The sequence below is a fragment of the Dipodomys spectabilis genome, unplaced genomic scaffold (genome assembly GCF_019054845.1).
Source record: "Dipodomys spectabilis isolate Male_0828 unplaced genomic scaffold, ASM1905484v1 ptg000469l, whole genome shotgun sequence".
NCBI lineage: Eukaryota > Metazoa > Chordata > Mammalia > Rodentia > Heteromyidae > Dipodomys > Dipodomys spectabilis.
Window position 1 is genome coordinate 1,065,417 of NW_024871146.1, and position 19,115 is coordinate 1,084,531.

Here is a 19,115-nt window from a genome sequence, read left to right on the forward strand (position 1 = left end):
CTAAGAAGTTATCCAGACTTCCATTTTCCATTGGTCTCTGTAGGCTCCAAGGTAGAAGGTGGCTCTGAGGCTTTGCATAGAATCAGGGTCAGGAGACTTCAGTATTATAAGATCCACATTCAGACCCCCTTACAGATACCAGGGACTCGGGAGGGAGCTGGACTCGGAGCCGTGGGTCTCGAGCAGAAGAGTGCCTGCCACATGGGAGAAAGACATGCCGGATTATACAGGCATGTGGGACCAGAGTCTGGCTCTGGTGTGTACACACACACACACACACACGCACTCACGCACACACACACACACACACCCACACACACACACACACACACACACACACACACAGGCCTAGCATAGAATACCTATCTATAGGTAATGGTGAGAAAAAGATATACTACACAGGGAATATACACATAAGGTGTCTTCAACCTAAGCTAAAATGGCTTAGGGCCAGTTTGGTTGGCCATTCAACCAAGGGCCTGTGAACCCTTGAGTGGGCTGGAGATCCACCTGTTCAAGTGGGGATAGGGTGGGGAGAGGGAGGAGACAGTCAAGATTGACTGATAACGGCTTTCATCAGCCACTAGGTTTCTGGTCCAGGTGTCCCTGTGCTCACTCATGGGGAGATCGCCAGGTGGGTGTAATGGGAGGGGGTGCTGCTCTGGGGGAAAGGGGAGGGTCAGGGGGTGGGGCTCAGGATGGGGCAGAGATTGTGACACCTTGGGCAGGGGGAGGTGGCCATGGCTCTGGCTGCAGACCTCCACTCTCTGGGTGGCTTTGCACTTGCCAAGCAGCGCTGGCAGAGGTAGCCAGACAAGTGGGGCACAGACCCAGGAGCCAAGGATTCAGGAGACTTGGGGAGGATGGGAGAGCAGGGGATTGCTCCAGTCCACCCTCACAAAGGCCACCTCCAGCGCCAGGGGCAGGGGCCATGGGCATGTCGCCCAGAGGGTGGAGCAGGAAGAAGGAAAGGGAGCACGAGGATTCCCTATGCGAAGGCCGGGCCAGTTTGAGGCAGCGAGGACCGGTGGCACAGGGCCACCCCTTCAGTGACCAGGGTCCCTGGGGGCCATCGGGTATAGACAGCAGCCCTACTTCTGCCTCCCCCTCCCACCTTGATCTACTTCCCTCTGCTTCCCTCTACCAACCTTGCTTCCCTCATCCTTCCCGCTACCTCCCCCCCATCTATCCCTCCTGGCCTCCATCCACAACTTTCTTCCTGACTCTCTCCTCTACAGCCCTAACTCCCTACCTCCCCACCTCTGCCTCTCTGACCCCACCTCTCTCCCTGACTTGCTTCCTGCCTCTCCACCTCTGCCTCATCCCCCTGCCTCCCTTTGCCCACCCTGCTTCCTTTCCTGCTACCTCCAGCAGCCTCCCACCTCCTCCTCCCTCCCACCTAACTCCACCTACCCCTCTGCCTCACTCCCTCTATCCCTTCCTCTTTTCTCTCCCATCTCCCACTTGGCCTGACTGGCAGGAACACAGAGCTTGGTGGGGAACACCACTCCTGGACACCACACTCCATACTTGGGTGGGTGAGTCAGTGGTTGGGCTGGCGCATGTGCAGGCGCACAACCACTCCTCACATCTACTGCTGGCCTGGACACACACAGATACAACTTTTGACTGCTCTACTTTCGTGTTTAGCCTTTATTCACATCACAGCAACCCATTGCACACACATGGGGAGGAGGGGGTGTGCACAACCACAGGACACCATCTGCCCCCCATCTCCAAGACATCTGCCTCCACTGAGGAGGCGCCTGCACTGCTGCTGCTGCTACCTGCCTCCATCTCCCATCTTCCACATTCCCCCACAACCCTGGAATGAAGCGGCCATGTTGGGGTACACCCTGGAGGAACAGCCTTGACCCTTCCCCACCCTGCTCCCTAGAAAATGATGGAAAGATAGGTACTCACCAGACTCAGCCAAAACAGACAGGGCTGCCGGCAACCACATGGCAGTGTGTGGTGGCTCCATGGACTTTGGTATCCTGGGGAGAAAACTCAAAGTCCGAGGTCCATCTCGAGATTCAGTATGGGACCAGTCCTCACCCTGGGCAGGGAGCAAAACTCTGCACAGTCCAGGTGCCAGCCCTGCGGGTCTAGTGGGGCATGGGCCTGGTGGATGCTGGAACAGTGTGGTGTGATGTGGGTGTACCCATAGATGCTCCCAGAAGCCCTTGGGGATGTTCCAGAAGCCGGGGTCCCAGGAACGGCCTCGGCGACCTAAGCCTTGGAGGTGGCAGGTGGGCCAAGGTTCCCAGCCCCTGCTAGGGCATGGCTTTCCAGGAGTGGTGGTTTCTGGGTCCCTGTTATGGTTGGCCAGGGCCCTGGTGTTGGCCCTGGTCATCGAGCATAACTGTGTCCCAAAGCCCGAGTTCCCCACAGGGACGGATGGTGGGCTTCTTGGACACCGGAGGAGAGCAGGGCAGAGTGGAGCAGAGCAGGGCAGCCTGGTGCAGGCCAGGGCCTGGCATCCCTCTGCAGCTGCTGGGGACCATGGCTTGGCCGGGTCCCTTCCCAACACAGAATCCATCAAGGATGGGCTTCAAGGTCCCGCTCTGAGCGTGTGGTTTCGGAGTCCCCATCGGGGACTGGGTGAGAGGCACCGGGCGATGGCCCCGCCTATCCAACTTGTCCCTGTGGACCAAGGCCTGAGTTCCTCAGTGAAAGAGACTGCAGGCAGGTGGTCAGGCAGGTTGGCTAGGGTTCCCTCTGCTGATGATGGGGATAGGGCCCGGGTAGGGCCCCATCCAGGAGGGGACCCCCATGAAGGGCACACTTTGGGGTCTCTTCCTCCAAGCTTGGGTAGGCCCTGGATATTGACCTGTTGGTCCTCTGAGTTCCTCGACTCCCGCCAAGTTAAGGGGCCCAGGAAAGGTGGACTTGGAGGTCTCCTACCATGTGTACATTGGGCAGGCCCAGGGCATGGGCCTGGGGCAGCCCCTTCGGCTGCCTGCAGGCAGAAACTTTGCCCTCTGGGGTAAGCACTCGGGGTGGGAGGGGGAGGCATCTGGGGAGTCGAGGGCCTCTCTGTGCCAGGGCTGTATCACCTTGAGCCGGGCCTCAGCTTGGATGGGAACTCCATTTCGGGGCTAGCTTCAGGGGCCTTCCCTTGTGAGGGCCTCTGGCCTTCAGAGGCTGTCTACACACTCCCAATGGTCTGAGGCCCGAGATAGGGGATGGAAGGTGGGCAGGGGGATTACTCAGAGAGATCAGCTGTCCTTGCGAGTCCCCTGGTTGACCAGTTGTTCCCAGGAAGGACTCAGGTCCACCGACTATCCCTAGGAGGGACCCTTGGTCGACCAGCTATCCCCAGGAAGGTCCCCCTGGTTGACCAGCTGTCATCAGGAGGATCTCTGCATTGACAGGTTGTCACCAGCTATTTTATCAGTTGTACAAGGGAACTACATGAGAGATCATTCGAAATTGTCATGTTCAATGTAATATAAATATAAACTATATAGTATAAATAGGTGATATAATCAATAAAACATATCAGCATGATAATAAAATATCGTCATATAATGTATACTAAAATTCATAAGATAGAATCCAAGTAATACAATATTAACTAGGATATATATATATAATATATATATAATTACAAATTCATACATAACATGTAACAAAATTCACATATAATATACTACCTACTATAAACTACGCAACAATGATAGATGTGAGAATAAAATAGAGGATGTTATAGAATACATAGGTTTGTATCTACTAAATAATACACAGTTGAGTAAAAATAATGTATACTATAATTTCAAGTATAATATATAATACAAAAGTAATTCATATATCCTACAATAGAACATATATTACCTGTGATAAGCATAGATATCTACATTTGTAATACAACATGAGATCTACCAACACGTAATACAAAAAAGTGACATAGACTAGAAAGAAACGTATACTATATCACAGTTCATACATAATAGGTGATACACTACAGATTATAAACATATAAGAAATGAACATTTCAACCACATAGACTCCCAGCCTAGGAGAATCCTTGGTGATGATGATGATGGTGATGATGATGATGATGATAATGATGATGATGATGAGGAGGAGGATGATGATGGGGAAGATGAGATGGGGATGAGTTTTGGTCTCCACAAGTCTATGGCCCAGAGCTCTAAGGTGGGGAGGGGATAAGGGGAGCTGAGTCCTGAGGTCAGCTAGTTCCTGGGACTGGATTGGGCCTGGGCCAGGCGTTGCGCATGTGTGGGTTGGCTGGGCTGGACAGGGGTGGGGAGGAGTGAAGGAAGGACGTGGCCTGGGTGCCTCACACTGCTGCCTCACTCCCTGTGGACCAGGGTCATCGCTGGTGGAGCCCAGGGCACCGTGGGGCACATGTGTGGACATGGGGGTTATGGCCACTCCCATCCCCTTGTGCTTCTCTGCAGGCACCTCCGGGAGCCCCTGCTGCACAGGCCTCGGAAACAGGGCCCGGGCCAGCTGTGTGGCCTGGCTTTGCCTGCCAGGTGTTCACCCCTGGATCAGGTCCCCTCACCACTTTATTCATTATTTTCCAGTAGAGTCTCTTGTTTTTTCAGGAACTGTATGCATGTTTCACCACGCCCAGAGGGTTGGTGGAGATGAGATCTCGTTTCTTTGTTCATTTAGGCTCCAGCCTCAGTTTCCAAGGTCTGGCAAACCTCCACACCCCCGTCTGCCTCCCCCTGGGTCTGGACCCAATCAAGGGGGGTCTTCTCTGGAAATGAGGGAAGTAGGAAACATCCTCTCACAGTCCACTTTCCCTCTTCCAGATCTTGTCCTCCACTGGATGCAGAGCTGATTGGGCAATGAACCCTGTGGTCCCAGACCCTAAAACTGCCTGATCCGGCCGTGCAGCCTCTACCAGCAGGGGCCTTCCCAGAGGAGGTTGCAGCAAAGACTCCCATCTGAGGCTGGTCCCAGGAAAATCAGAAGACCCTAACTGAGCACTCTGTTAAATCCCATCCTCCCTCTGCTCTCCTCAAGCATTCTGGACTCCACATCTCCACATCTGGCTCTGCCCTCTCAGCCACCCCACACGGGTTCCCTTCTCCTGGGACCGCCCTCCTTGGTGGCATCTAGAGGACTGACTCCTACTCTTTGCTCGGGTCTCTGGGTTCACTTCCACCGTATTCAAGGCTTTCTCTGAGCCTCTTGATAACCATAAACCCCTGCTTTCCTTCTTTCCTTCCCTCCCTCTAACCCTCCCTCCTTTCCTGCATGGTTGCCTGCCGTCCTTCCCTTTCCTTCCCTCCCTCCCTTTCTCCTCTCCCTCTCCTTCCTTCCTTCTCTGCCGGTACTGGAACTCAAACTCACGGCCTCACACTCTGGATGGGCTTCTTCACAGATGACTAGTCCTCTACCACTTGAGCCATGCCTCTACTTCTAGTCTTTGACTGCTTAATTGGAGATGAAGGGTGTCTTCTTGGGTCCATCTTAATCAACCCTCAGTGCTCAGCTCCCTGAATAGCTGGGATAACAGGTATGAGCCACCTGTGCCTGGCTGTTTCTTTCTCTTTTCCTTTCCCTCCTCCCTTCCCTCCTGCCTTCTTCACATATTTCCCTTCCTTCCTTCTCTTTTTCCCTCCCCTTGCGTCTCTCCTTCCTCATCTTCCTTTTCATTTCCTCTTTTCTTGTGAGTTCCTACTTATAATGAAACATGAAGGAGGCTCCTTGTTTCCCTACATCCCCACTCAAACCTATGTTTTGCAGGGCAGAGCGGTGGGGTCGGGGTGAGATAGTGCCCATGATCTCAACCTGAGGATTTCAGTTTGGAGCCAGATTGGGCTTATCTCCAATGCACCACCCAAATGCCTAACGTGAAGCTGCAGCTTCAGTAGTAGATTAGTGGAGCTGTGGCTCAAATGGTAAGAGTGTTAAGTGGCCTAGTGGTAGAGTGCAGCCCTGGGTTTGAATCCTTGGTATCCCGTAAAGAGAAAAAGTGGGAAGTAGTGCTCTGGCTCAACAGATAGAGCACTGGCCGCCTTGAGTAGAAGGTCTGAGAGATGGCACTCCAGCCCAGAGACAAGCCGCATGACATGTGTGAATAACACGATGACAATAAAAACTAAGGGGAGGAAAAGAGATCACATGAGGTCTTAAGCAGTACCCAGATTTATTGAGAGCTTCCTTGCATCTGTGGAACACCTGCACATGAGTTTACAATGTTTGTTTTGAAACTCCTTTGATTAAAAAGATATTTCATTTCGATGTGTTCTGTACCGAACAGGATCAAAACCACATCATCAATCTGCAGGTAGACTCACTGCAAACAGGATCCCCACCCTCTCTGGCCTGCAGTTGACCTAGCATCACTTGTGTCCCCAGAATTGTGGGTGAATGACCCTTGGCCCCATCCTTTCCAGCGAGTGAGGAACCAAATGAATCCCCGAACCAAAGTTCAAGGTGCAGGTCCAGTTGGGAGGTGTGTTGTAAAGACACACAGAGATGTGTCCTAGAAATGGGGAGTCCAAGTGGGGCAGAGATGGAAATTGGCATTGCTTTGGGCAACCAGAGTTGTGAAAAGCCCCATCTGGTGCTGGGCACAGAATTGCAGGAAGGTTCCAGTGGGCCTGTTGTCCTAGTGGCAGGCACACTTACAGCCTGGACTGCTGGACGTGCAGGAACAGGGGCCTGGAGAAACAGGAAAGCGGGGAGCAGTTAGCATCCTGTCTCCGGGGGATGGGACAGGGGGTGGGAATGGCTGGAGAGCATGAGGCCCGTGGCGGCCATGGGAACAGAAGGCTGGGCGGACTCTACCCCCATGCCAGTCCTGGCACACAGAGAGAAGGAGGTATGGGTTGGCCCGGCTCTGGAGCCATTTCTGGGCCCAGAGTGATGGCTGGGGCATGCCCCTACATGATGGGAGTGAGTGGAGGAGGCCACGGAGATGGATCTAAATGAACTTTCCGGTCCATACCCAGAGGCCTTCAGGAGCCAGGGGCCAGGGTCGTGATTAAATCATCTACTTGAAAAGCATTTTGTAATGTCTTATCGAATATGAAATTACAAACCAAAAAATTATTTTAAATCTAAATTCTAATTTAGCCAGGTCTACTGAGTCCTACATTAAATGAACTTTGCTATTTCTCCAGGCTTAAGCTTTCATAATCCTTCATCATTTCTTTGGAATTCAACAGAATGATGCTTGCTTTTTCAAATTTTTCGCTGGGAATCATGAGCCATTTTGCATCTAGGAATGTTCTGTAATGAAGAGAGCATTTAAAACGCAACTGAGGATTATATATGAGTTGCATGTCAATAGGAAACTTGACATCTCAAAACATAGTGACAAAATTAGCCCAAACTTCAAACTGTGTATTCCTTTCTTGTTGTTTGGTTTGTTTTATTGAGACAAAATTATGCTACTTGGTTAAAGGAAGGTATCGCTATGTAATTCCACTCTCTAATCTCCTGTCTTAGTCTCAGTGCTAGAATTCTTGTCTTTTATCACATTGTCCTACCATGGTTTGTTAGATACAGACTAGCAATTCTGAACTTCTCTGATGATATTCTCCATAAGACTGACTGTTCAGACTGTTTATGTACAGTTTTCAAAGATGTTCTAACATTTGACACAGGATATGAACATTTTCAGATGCACTTGCAGGGGTCTCTGATTCATTTCTCCATGGATCTGATCCCATTAATAATGATTACTTGACTCTCTTACTATCTCTAGTCCCTACCTATGTAATAGTCTCAAACTTTTTTGAAGAAAGTTCACTTGAATACATTCTAATATTAAAAATTACCACTTGATTCTAGTCTTACTCAGGAAATATTTTCTATTGTTTTCTAACTTTTCTACATATTCTGAGAGTTGTTTCATTTGTGCATTTGTGCCTTCACATATAAGTGCCTCTGAGTGTATGTGTATGTGTATGTTTGTATGTATGTATGCAAAAGCCTCAATCTCTTATTCAGCCATCTTGCTCATGACTGGTATTCCATCTCCTGAGCACTTCTTCCAATTCAGCTTTTGCCTGGATAATTATAGGTAGTATCTCAAAGCCTGTTCTGCCCAGGCTGAATACAAACCGAACTTCCCAGACTCCTTTACCTTCTTAGGTTTTATTTCTCCAGGAGAATCAATTTTTAAATGACAAACATTTTTGTGAGTATAAAGTCTAAGTTGTAGCCCAGATTTTTAACTCAAGAATACATATAAAGATAGATGAACATACACATTACATATACTGAGTGTACACTGTTAGAAATGTGATCTTAACCCGGGTTGCAGTGAGATCTGAAGATGGGGTTCAAAGCCAGCCGAGCTAGGAAAGTCCAGGAGATTCTTTTCTCCAATTAACTACCAGAAATCTGAAATGGCACTGTGGCTCAAGTGGTAGAACACTAGCCTTGAGCTGAATAGCAGAGGGACAGTGCCCAAGCCCAGAGTTTAAGCCCCACTACCATAAAAAAGAGAGAGAAAGAAAAAGAAAGAAAAAAAGTAAAAGAAAAGTGATCTTAGCCACCAGTTCATTGCTAGCATCATTCCTGCTCTTTCAACATGGCCTTTATTCCAGTTAAGTCCATGCTCTTATATCTGACTTGCTTGGAACCAAAATTATACTTCCTCTCTAATTTTCACTAATTTACATGATAAGCTACCATGATGAAAGAGATGAAAGAGCCTTATACATCATATTTCACTTAGTAGTAATGCTTTCTCTATATCACTCTCATAGATCTACATATTGGCCTTGGCCTTATTGTTTCAAAGTTGTCTTATTTGTAGAGTCTTCTATAGTGTTTTGAACCATTATACTTAAACACAGAACTTCTCTTCCTCCTATTATTCCTATTGTTTCTCCTAATATTAACCTATGTACACTTGGGAAAGAATGAACAACACACACACTCACAAAAAAATGTTTCTGAGAACCTTCTTCCCAATTAAAATTGGTCTTAATTTACAGAGCACTTAGGAAATTTGTACTTAATGTACTCCAGGATACTGTTTTCTTTCATGTTTTTTATGGTGGGTTAGTTACATAAGTAAGTTAATGAGTACATTACCTAACGAGCATTGTTAGCTCCTCTTTTGTTTGTCCCCTGCCATCCCTTTTCTCTTCCCCTCCCCAACTCCTCCCCTCCCCAAGTTGTAAACTTTGTTCTCTACATAGTGACTTGTTCATCTTATTGTTACAATGGATCATACTTTATCCTTGTTTCAGCATTTTGATAGTTCCCTTCCCATCCCCACATTAGGAAAATGTATGTGCAAGATGCAGGTCACCAAACTCAAATACATTGAAAACAGGGGTTATACCGTGGAGGATGAAAATAGAATAGAAACAAAAAAATGACATAGTTAGATACATTTTAAACAAAAGCAAGAAAGAAAAAAAAAGTTGTATCCTAACTTGTGATTTATTTCACTTAACATCATCTTATATGGCCATATGTACATGGATAATTTTTATAAGCCATGTAAATTCCACATTTTCTCATTTCTAAGTTGTTTCTGAAACACGTGTTACCTCATGTCCAAAGATGTACTTGTGGTATTTCAATGAAGCCAGAAAATATTCATTTTTACTGGGAGCAGCACCATAGATTGTTACTGGAAGTAAATGGAAGGAACTGTTATGGGCAGTGGAAACTGATTCCAAGACAGGAATTGAACATAGAGAAATGACAAAGTTCAAGTTAATTTGTGCTGTTCTTTTTACTGAACAAGAAAATAATCCAAGGCTAGAAGGAAAATCTGTCCCTGACTTTTTCGAGTGTGTTCTTTACTCATATAAAACTTTTCTGTAAACTTCTATTTGAGAGTATTACAAAAAGAAACAATATGCCATTTGCAGGCCAGCATAGAAAAAAAGAGAAATAACTTTGTTTTAAAGTGTTCTACTGCAAAGAAAGAAAGACATGGAGGTTTTAAAATGTCTTATGCATGGATATTTCACTCCTGACATGATTGTCTTGTTGCAGAAGTCAGTTATCCATTTCTTTAAACTGGTCCTGAGTTTTCCATAGCAATAAAGATTCCAAAAAGCAGAATGCAGTGTGTATGATCAGCAAAAGGGGCCTCTTCTCAAACAGTGCTTAAACGATGGTCCCAAAGAAATATGTGGGGTTATTTTTGTTTGTTTGTTTAATTTGTGCTGGTTCTGGGGCTTGAACTCAGAGGCTGGACCCTGTCCCTGGACAATTGTCCTTCCTGCCCACCTGACCCCAAAGCTAGTACACTATTGCTTGAAAAAAAACTCCACTTCTGGTTTTTTTGGTGTTTAATTAGAGATAAGAATTTGACAGACTTCTCTTGCCAGGGTTGGCTTTCAACTGTGATAGTAAGAAAGCCAAGTGACATCAACTATATGGACTTCTCATTTGAACAGAGAAATATTACATGAAGTTTATTATAAAGCTAATATTTGACAATTTTTAAAAGAAGAGAATATGTCCAACAAAGAAGCCATAACAAATAACAGCAAAAGAAGGTGCACTGAATCATTTTGGAATTATTTTTTCTGCTTGGGAAGATTACTATTGACTTTGTAGTTCCTTTTGGGGAAACTTAATGTCATATTTGCACTCTTTTAATGGTCGTGTGGCTTGAACTCTGATCCTGGGCAATGTCCCTCAGCTCTTCAGCTCAAGTTGAGCACTCTACCACTTTAGCTACAGCACCACTTCCAAGTTTCTGGTGGTTAATTGAAGATAAGAGTCTCATGGACTTTGCTGACCAGGCTGGCTTTAAACTACAGTCCTCTTGTCTCAACCTCCTGAGTAGCTAGGATTACAGGCGTGAACCACCAGCACCCAGCTCATATTTGCATTTATGTTCACTTAATGACACTATGTAGACAAAGAATGGAAATTTGAATCAAATGATGTGGCATTGCAGCTTTTCAGAAAAATTTGAGGTAGCAATAAATATGTCCTCCTTTTCCATGTTGTTACATGAATGACTCATGAGTTATGGGACTCTTACATTAGCATCCTCTGCTGTCTGCAAATTTGGACTTAGTATCAATAACTGTTAATAGAGAAATAGAGAAAGACAAATTTTTAGAAAGCAAAGAAGATCTGGTATGAAAAAACAACATAGAAATAGATACAACTTATCCCACAGAGATTAATAACTAACCTAAGAGATTTAGTATGCTAAAGGCAATGAGGAATAAGTGTAGTTGATAACTAGTTCTTTAATAACCAAAACTGGTTTCTGGTATAATTATTTATTATTATCATTTATTTCTCTCATCTGGAGTTATTCCTTCACTTCTGTCAAAACTGTTAATTAGCCTTGCCTTTTTGGTGCCATAACTGAACAAAACGTTTTCCAAATCTCACTTACACTATCCTTCTCATTGTTATTAACAGTGACCTCTCAGAAGCCTGGAGTCTTTGAATTTCCAGGATTAATCCTCACCTGATATCTAAGCACATTCCTGACATTAATTGCCATGACCTATTAACAAACCTTTTTTTTTGTTTGTTTTCAACACAGTATTCTAATATAGGTAAAGTAATTGAATTAAGGACGATTGTTAGACATAGTTGGAAGGAGCAATTATATATTCCAAGTATAGTTTCTTTATTTGTCATTTACTAGCTAAATGACTTTTTTGCCAGTCCTGGGGCTTGAACTCAGGACCATGGAACTGTTCCAGAGCTTTATCTTTCTTTCTTTCTTTCTTTCTTTCTTTTTGCTCAAGGCTAGCACTCTATAACTTGAGGCACAGCACCACTTCTTTTTCTGTTTATGTGTTACTGAGGAATTGAACCCAGGGTTTCATGCATGATAAGCAATCTCTGTGCCATGAAGCCACATTCTCATAGCCCTAAATGACTTTCTTAAAATGGCATTACTTTTTCATTCCATTATTTTAATTTAGACTAGATGGTGTAAAAGGAAGTGGAAACCAATACTAAGTCCAGTAAGGTTGACATTCCTATCACATCACTAAGGAAGTACAGTGTTAAGAACTGCAGGACTTATACGGCTGTTGCATGTAACATTATTATGGAAAAAAAAAACATTTAACAGTCGTCTCCGACCTCCAAAACATTCTGCTTCACTTACACCGTCAAGAGCCAAATGATTTGTTTTTCCCATTCCCCTCTACAAATTATACCGACATCAAATACAGTGAAAGCAGGGGTTATACTGTGGGCGAGGGACATACAAAGCAACAAAGAAATAATCTTATAAATGTGTTAGAGACAATCGCATGAAAGTAAAAAAAAAATTGAATACATATCTTAGGGTTCATTTCCTTAACCTCAACTTATCTGAACTTTTCTGTTTGACTCAGACATATACTAGTTTCAGTTCACAGACAAGGGCAAACAAGCCCTAGGATGGGAATTAGGAAAGACGAGGGGACTAATATTGTACAGATGGGGAGAGACACATGATGGCATTCTCATAATCCTACAAGCAATTGCCACAGCCAGTCATTCCCCTTCAGCAATGCGACCAAACACAGTTTTAAAACCAGTCTCTGCCATAAACCCAAAGTAGACAACAAGAAAGAGCCCTGGGTTGTAGTGACCCCACCTCCTTCGAAAAAGGGGAGAGCATCCCCTTGGCAGAGGATTCCCTATGGCAGCTGTTGGTTCAAACTTACAATGTGATCAATCAGACCCATGCTGATATTACAAGCTCTTGTTGGATGTGTTCTGATATGAGACCTCCATTTTATGAGGGTATTGCAGTGATACAGAATGTGACTAATGTTAAAACAAGTAAATCATGCAGATGGGAACAAAAGGAAGCAAAACTTACTCTACAGGCAGTTATAGGACAAGGGTTATGTGTGGAATGAGTACCAACTAAGTTTACTCACTTAAGTAATTAGACTCAAGAATGGATTCCAGAGGAAGGATGTCTATTACCTCCTCAAGATGCTTGGTGGGCATGTTCAACTAGCCTAACCCCCTGCGTCCATTTAGAAATTTGAAATAGGTCTAACAGTTTTTGTGTCATGGTACAACTTATCCCACAACTGTTCTACCATTCTCAGGAAGACCTGATGATAAAGATGTCTGAAGCAAGCTATTGGCCATGAAAAGCTAAAAGAGAAATAATAACAGCAATAAAAGTTGAGGTACTAGTGGGCTTAGCTGGACTAGGAACTGGGGTGGCATCCCTAATTACTCAGAGAACATCTTACGCTAGTCTTCATGCCAATATAGATGAGGATATCAATAACCTGGAAAGCGCTATAGCCTACCTTCAAAAATCACATGACTCCTTAGCTGAGGTAGTGTTGCAGAACAGATGGGACCTGGACTTAATTTTCTTACAACAAGGAGGTCTATGTGCTGCCCTCGGGGAAGAATGTTGCTTCTACGCCAATCATTCCAGAGTTGTAAAAGAATATTTAGCTAAAGTAAGAAAGGGACTAGTAAAACGAAAAAGAGAAAGAGAAAAACAGGAAGGATGGTTTGAATCATGGTTTAATTATTCCCCTTGGATAAGCACCTTAATATCCACTGTGTTCGCTCCATTATCATTCTGGTACTTGTGTTCACACTAGGGCTTTGCGTTGTCAATCTACTAGTGATGTTTGTTAAGGAATGCGTTAATAACATGCAGCAGATGGTATTGAGAACACAATATCTACTGATTCCTGACAAAAGACATAGTGCAGGCCCGTAAGGACCATGATTGGCCCTTAAAGTGCATATTAGAAAGGGGAGAAATGAAGAGCCTAAAGTTTAAAGAGGCACAATGAAGGCCTAAGTAACTCCATTACACGCTAGCAACCATCTTGTGAGGTATGAATTATAAAAATAACCATGGGTTTGACCCAGAAATGACACAAAAAGAAAAACAATTCCCAGACAATTGAGACATAAATAATCCTTGGGAAAGCCACAGGAATTTCCTCCAGATGCATTGACCAAACACTGGGTGGCCATGCAGGACAGTGACACAGTGGCCAGAAAATTCCCATCAATAACACGTCAATAATAATATTACCAATCACATATGCATAGCTTAGTTTGCTTAAAATTTTAGCCAATCATGTAATTTCTCATGTAAAACTTCTTTAAAGTTGTTTGTTCAATAGTATAAAAACTATGCTGATTCTATGCTCGGGGGCCTCTTAGCTTCACAGGTTACTGAGTGCGTGGAGGACCAACCTTGAATTTGCAAATAAACGATTCCTTTGTTATTTGCATTGGTCGTGGTCTCTGGTGCGGGGGGGGGGGGGTTCTCGAGTCCATGTACAACAAATTTATGATATTACATTGAAAGAAAGCGAGCATACATTTTAACCTATTTGGTACAAGTAAATTAATATTAAGCAAAGCTAATTAAAACAATTACTTATTTACTCCAGAGAATTAGTATAGTACTCTTGGATATCTTGGAGGAAAAGACTTTAGACTCATTACAATTGATGCTTTACATTGAAATTACTGGCTAAATTTTCCTTTTCAGAAAGGCCAAAGCTCCATTTCTTTCATGTTAGTATTATAAAATCATAATATCTGCATGTTGAATTATTTTCCTCTGCTGTTTTCAATACCATTCTTCATCCATTAGGTATCTAGGGCTTTGAATGACCAATTCCTTAAAATACCTATATTGCTTATATTGTGATTGAAATCTCAATAATATTAATATGAATTTATCTGAGTCTCATCTTGAGCTACATTCAGATGAAATTTATGCAATCTCAAGCAAGAAACCTGGCTATTTTACTTCTATATTTTAATCAATAAATCTATTCTCTTTAAAAATATATTCTCATCTTTTATATTGCTCCAGTAAACATCATGTATTTCTAGTACTTTTACTGAAATAAATATAAAGTATGGAACATGAAGACAACCCCCCTCATCACTTTAAAGTAAATCCTTTGGGACTATTTTATATATAAAAATAAAAAAGTGCAATGCACATGTTTATACATGAATAATCTAATGGTTAAGTCAATTAGACACAAGAATTACCATACCACATCAAGTCTCAATTTACTTAAAGGCACCAAAATGCGGCGAACGCCTTCTCGGCCAGTGAGGAAGAACGACCACCACACCAGGAGTCTTCTCAGATCACACTTTATTGGAGAGCCTTTTAGTTGAAGGGAGAGCTTGAGCGCAAGAGAGCGAGCAAGGAAATGCAGCCGCCTATATAGGGTTTGGAACACGGGTCGCTTCAGGATTGGCTGTCCGCCTTCTACCGTCACCAGGTGCCACGGGATTGGCTCAGGATTTACAATGATGGCGCATGCGCAAAGCTAGGGACCCGCAGCCCCGCCAAGCACTTGCCCAATATGGAGTCGTTTACCTCTAAGCTGAAAGGAAGTGGGCGCCATCTTGTAATGGCGTTTGTCCCGGCTCCCTGCAGTTCCCCCTTTTTGTTTTGGTAACAGGTAAGAGTAGAGGTCGGGCCTCTGTCTCAAAGAGAGGACCTTGCACTGGCCTTCGCCTGGGGGGCGCCTTCCCCAGTGACGACCAGGCCCGTCCGATGCCTTTTTTGCAGAGGTGGGATCTTGAGCATCAACCCACTTGCAGCCCAACGTGCTCTTCTTGAGAGGAAAATTCTTCTCAAGTGCAGTGCACTTGCCTTGCACCCTGTCCCAAGTTATCAGTCACATACCCCTCCCGGTGCAATGGGATCCCCAGATCCCTCGGGGTGCTAGGGCTATGCGAAATGATAAGGCTTAATGACCTCTCAGGGCCGACAGCCAAATTTGGGGTGAGGATCCACTCTCCAAGGCGGCTAATGCTTGCGAAATAACAACTTTGTCCCTACTGGTTTGGGCTCGAAGGCGACAGACCAACCATAGGCAGACCACGCATCCGCCCAAGCAGCAAGCTAAAAATAAACCCCACCTCCACCCATTCCTTGAACCAGGAAACAGCGGAGGAAATCCAGGACTGGAGCCCCTCCACAAATCCGGGATCCATTCGCGTTGAATTGACAATCACAATGGCAATCCGCAGCTGCTCCAGCATCTCATCAAACTCGCCAGTCCAATTACCTAAAAGATAACTTGACAATTGTTTAGACAAATTTGCAGCTCGGGTAAAATTATATTGAATGCCATTGACAGCCAAGCTGAGCAATTTGCCAAAGAGTCGAAAATCAAGAAATTGCCCGTGGTTAAGGCAGGTGCGGGCCACCTCGAACCAGTCCGTAGGCGTCATAGCATTAACAGTCAGCCTTCGGAGTAAGGCTATGGTATAATTAGCCGTCACTCCATAAGTCCGGACTGCCTCAACTAAATCCTTAAGCTGGGAGTAGGAAACCGGCTCAAAATTTCTTTCATTAGTAATTGGATTTTCAAAAACTGGAAAGGCGGCCGCCAGCCGCGACCAGGTGCTCCCTTTTATAAAGTGACTCCGCCCCACCGGCGGGTACGGCGGGGGAGGGGGGGGCGACGGGTGAGGGCCAGCTCCTTTCCTCCTTTCTGGCTGTTGCGGTACTCTTATCGTTTGGGGACGCCACCCCCCATATCTGTCTGCCTCATACTCAGCCGCAGCCTCTTCTAAGTCTTCATTATCAGCTGGATCGAGCTGCTCTCCCTCCTCCTCTAACATTTCTTCCTCTGAGTCACTCACAGGATCACTGCGTTCTTGGTCCTGCCCTTCCACATGTAGGGCTGAGAACCGGTTTGAAAATTCCTTCAAAGAAGGGTACAGGGGTCTCCTTGAGACCCCCTCTTTGTGGTCATCCCCACAACGCAGACAGGCACAGAGAACCACCAGAAAGACAAACCACAAAGGAAGCAGCAATGCAAACAACCAATAGTCCATAGTAAAAAACAGCATACCTAGGGATACTTACCTACGTCTCCTCTCCGTGTGTTGAGTTCTGGCTCCTGTTCGACCTCTTGCGCAGGTCCCGGGTTTCGGCACCACTTTCGGCGAACGCCTTCTCGGCCAGCGAGGAAGAACGACCACCACACCAGGAGTCTTCTCAGATCACACTTTATTGGAGAGCCTTTTAGTTGAAGGGAGAGCTTGAGCGCAAGAGAGCGAGCAAGGAAATGCAGCCGCTTATATAGGGTTTGGAACACGGGTCGCTTCAGGATTGGCTGTCCGCCTTCTACCGTCACCAGGTGCCACGGGATTGGCTCAGGATTTACAATGATGGCGCATGCGCAAAGCTAGGGACCCGCAGCCCCGCCAAGCACTTGCCTAATATGGAGTCGTTTACCTCTAAGCTGAAAGGAAGTGGGCGCCATCTTGTAATGGTGTTTGTCCCGGCTCCCTGCACCAAAATATGTGTTCATGAATATCACTCATTTTAGAAAATGACTTTTCACAACAAAGTTTATATTATATTTCAAATTTTAAAAATGAAAATTACACCCAGATTAGATGTGAATATCCTGTTTCCAGGAATACATTTATTCAGCAAACAGGTAAATAAAAAAGTCAGGGTTTGTCATATAGAATGAAAGATGTAAAAGCAGACTATCTTTCCTTAAGATGATAAGTACATGCAAATCGTGTGATTTATTCAAAGATACTCTAAAAATTCATGAAAGGATTTGTGATCAGAAGTGATAGGTAAGCAAAGAAACTGGAAAACTGTATATGTAAATTGTGCTTTCAATATAGGATGACAGGTTTTCAATAAATGAGCTTATAGATGATAATTTTGTATCTGTAACACACATCCAGTATTCTACATTTTAGACATACTCCCATTCCCTTACCCCAGTTATTGATCTATATTCCTCTACTTTCATGATGTCAATTGCTACTAAAGTAACAAGGTGGGGTTTTTCTTGGTTTCTAGATTGAATAAATTTTAGTATTTTCAAACAGTAGTATAAATTCATGGAGTTTGACTTGAATGTCAAGTTTGAGGATACTGTATTCATGGTATTGTTAATTGGCCTGAAGCAGCGAGGAACATATTATGAATACACAGACACACAGTATACTAAGAACTAGAGACTTGATCTCAGGGAAAGATAAGATCTTGAAGTAGAGATAAAGAAATGGAGCAAACATCAATCAACTATCATAATAAAGGAATGGAACTGATCTCTGATGTGTCTGGGTGACAGCTGTGTGTGTGTGTGTGTGTGTGTGTGTGTGAGAGAGAGAGAGAGAGAGAGAGGGAGAGAGAGAGAGAGAGAGAGAGAGAGAAGAGAATTTTAGTGTGGCTTCTATATATACAGTCTATAGAGCATTACTTGTTAGGGAGAAGGTGTTCATACCAGAGCTTTGATACCACTGTCATCACTTTTTACTTCAAAAAGCACTTGCTTAATCCCTAAAAAGGGAAAAGTAAACTAATATCATACATGATTGTTTTGAAAATTAATTGGCATATTGAAGGCCAAAGGGAGGAATTGGAGAGTAATACAATCTCTCTTCTGATTATTACACCGCAATAGCCATGATTTTCAGGAGTCTTCTGTAATGTACTTACAGCTGAATTACTACTATGGTTGATAATATGAAACATATGATAGAGAAATAGATCAGCCTGCAAGCACAAAGATCTAGTGATAAGATCGAGGTTTTCAGCAAGGTTGCCACATCTTTTAGGAATGCAATTCCTTCATATGAACTTCAAATTTTATGGCTTTCCCTGTGTGATTAAAAGGTAAGAAAGTACTGTAGAAACAAGAATTCCTGTTCAGCCATGTAGAAAGTGCTCATGTTCCCATCCTCATGTTGCAAATTTTGATTTCATAAAGACTCTTTGTTAGAGTGCTTTCATTTAATATACTTCAGCACATCATCCTTCCCTGATGGAGACAGGAAAAAACATAATTTTGTTTGAATATTATCTTATGTAAGTTATTGCGTACAGGCATGATTTGTGTAATTACAAAATTTTGCAATAAATATAATTAGGGATCATGTCACAACTAAAAAATGTAATTAAAATCACATAACAAGACTAGAAGTCAAAGCATTTTTGTGCATGAAAACATACATTAGATTAGTTGCAGAATTTCTATTTTGAGATAAACTTAATATTGAAGTTTATATATAAACTTCATATATATATATATATAGTTATATTTGAGATAAATTTTATAAAGCCCTTTACTAAGGGTTGAAACATTTTATTGAAAGATGTATTTCTTAGAGATATTTTTGCTTCATAATTTTAAGAAGAAAAATGGTCCCAAAGTAATTATTTTTTAATTATT